The sequence below is a fragment of the Arachis ipaensis genome, chromosome B4 (assembly GCF_059453495.1).
Source record: "Arachis ipaensis isolate K30076 ecotype BB chromosome B4, ASM5945349v1, whole genome shotgun sequence".
In the NCBI taxonomy this organism is placed as follows: domain Eukaryota; kingdom Viridiplantae; phylum Streptophyta; class Magnoliopsida; order Fabales; family Fabaceae; genus Arachis; species Arachis ipaensis.
Genome location: NC_142439.1, coordinates 74,608,807 through 74,611,275, shown reverse-complemented (window position 1 = coordinate 74,611,275; position 2,469 = coordinate 74,608,807). Strand labels below are relative to the sequence as shown.

The window sequence follows — 2,469 nt, the reverse complement described above, 5'->3', positions numbered from 1 at the left end:
CCACTAACTTCCTGAGCTAAAAGTCTCTGCCCACTTCACACTTTCTCTCTGCAAGTAAAGCTAAGCCCAATGAAGAAGAAAACTGCTTCAAACTCAAGATCCAAAGGCCCATACCCAAGACTTGAAGAATCAACTAGAAGAACAGAAGAGTAGTATATATAGGAGTAGCTTTGAATTATTTTGGGGAGTTGGAAATTATAGGGAGCCTCTGGGCATAGAATTACTCTCTGTATTTACTTCCTCTACACTTCTAGTTTCATCATGTATTCTCCATCTTTGTTTTCATTTTCCAGAGCTATGAACAACTAAACCCCTTTCATTGGGTTAGGGAGCTCTGTTGTAATTTGATGGATCAATACTAGTTTTCATTATTCTTCTTCTATCTTTTTTCTTGATTTTACTTGAAAGCTTTCGATCTTCATCCAATTGGGTAGTTATCTTGGAAAAGAAACTATTCATACTTGGATCTCTTCTGAACCTTGAAAGAGGAATGAAGAGATCATGCTAGAAATGCTTTCTCATGCTGGACCAAATTGGGTTTGGATGGATATGTGGCTATAATCCTCTCAACACTTGATTTGGGAAACGCATGTGGTATAATCAGTGACCATACTTCATCTCTTCTCATGAGCAATTGACCAAAGAATTGGCTATTGATCAAGATTTGAGAGATTGAATTACAAGAAATTGTAATTCAATCACTTAAGATTGCCAAGGAGATCAATGAGTGCATTGATTGAGGAAGAGATGAAAATGAAATTGATCCAGAGAATGCAACATCTCCTAAGCCCAATGAACCCCCCGTTTCTGATCTTACCCATTCTCTTTAATTTCTGTTACTTACTTTTATGAGCAATTCCCCCATTCCCATTTACAATTCTGCAATTTACTTTCAGTCATTTACTTTCAGTTCTTTAATTCTAGCATTTACTTTTTCTGCCATTTACTTTCCCGCCATTTTATTTTCTGCAATTCTCAACTCAAATTCTGATTCGCTCAACTAGAACATTCCTCTAATTAAAGTTGCTTGATCAATCAATCCTTGTTAGATTCGACCTCACTCTATTGTGATTTTTTACTTGACGATGAATTCGGTACACTTGCCGAAGGGAATTTGTTATAAGACAAGTTTTTCGTGCATCAAGTTTATGGCGCCGTTGCCGGGGATTGATTGTGCATCAACAATGATTAAATTGGAGGATAACTAGATTGAGCATTTTATTTTTGTTTGATTTAATTTTCTTTTTGAGTCATTTACTTTCTGTTCTAGTTAATTTCTTCCTTTTCCCCTACTTTTTCGTTGTTATTTACCATTCATTTCACTAACCCACTAACTGTTTGATATATTGCATCACTCACACTAACAGTAATTCTGATAGATATACTTTCTGCACCTATTCTCTTTGCTTGTACTTGTTGGTTGTATGACAGGGAGAAGAAGCGGGGCTTCAACTTCCTTTGATTCTGAACCTGAGAGAACCTTCCTTAGACTAAGAAGGGAGGCAAGAGAAAAACGTGTAGTTGGTGCTGAAGAAGAGGAGGAACACTTTGAGGAATACTTTGAACCAAACATGGAAGAAAACATGGAAAACCATCGTGAAGAAGAAGCTCACAACCATGGCGGAAGAGGTCAAGCAAATCATGCTGAGGAGGATAGAAGAGTTTTAGGCTCTTACATCAATCCAAACCCAGGAAACTATGGAAGTAGCATTCAAAAGCCAACCATCCACGCCAACAATTTTGAACTAAAACCACAGCTCATCACCCTTGTGCAGAACAACTGTTCGTTCGGAGGAAGTGTCCAAGAAGACCCCAATCAACATCTAACCACCTTCCTGAGAATATCTGACACAGTGAAGTCCAATCGTGTTCATCCTGATGCCTATAGACTGCTCGTATTTCCATTCTCACTCAAGGATAAGGCAGCCAAGTGGCTGGAGTCTTTCCCAAAGGAGAGCTTGACAACTTGGGAAGATGTGGTGAACAAATTCTTAGCAAGATTTTACCCTCCTCAACGAATTAATAGGCTGAGAACTGAGGTCCAAACTTTTAGGCAACAAGATGGTGAGACTCTATATGAAGCATGGGAGAGGTTTAAAGACCTAACAAGGAGGTGCCCACCAGATATGTTCAATGAATGGGTGCAGCTGCAGTTCGACCCAATGCTTTATTTCTGTCCTAGTTGATCCCGATTCGACATTAGAAGTATATTGATTTTTCACCAATAACCGAATACCTTTGTTTGTATATACTGCATTTTTGATTCCATTCATATTTGATTCCATTCATAAATAGATTTTCTTCCCTATGAGTTCTAGTCTCAATAAGAATACTAGTTTTTCTATGAAGGGCTCTCTTATGAGTCAAAGAAGGTCGTAGACCATTCATCCGGAGGATCTTTGAATAAGAAGAAGACCATTGAGGAGGCCATAGATGTCATTGAAACTGTAGCAGAGAATGACTACTTCT

The 2,469-nt window shown here is 38.3% G+C and overlaps 1 non-coding gene across 1 annotated transcript; it reads right to left on the bottom strand.

Moving 5' to 3' along the window:
• Positions 1-2,024: 2,024 nt before the first annotated feature.
• On the bottom strand, positions 2,025-2,131 carry LOC148567952 (small nucleolar RNA R71). Its single transcript, XR_015881605.1, has one exon. It is a non-coding gene; the product is annotated as a small nucleolar RNA R71 (small nucleolar RNA).
• Between the last annotated feature and the right edge of the window lie 338 nt (positions 2,132-2,469).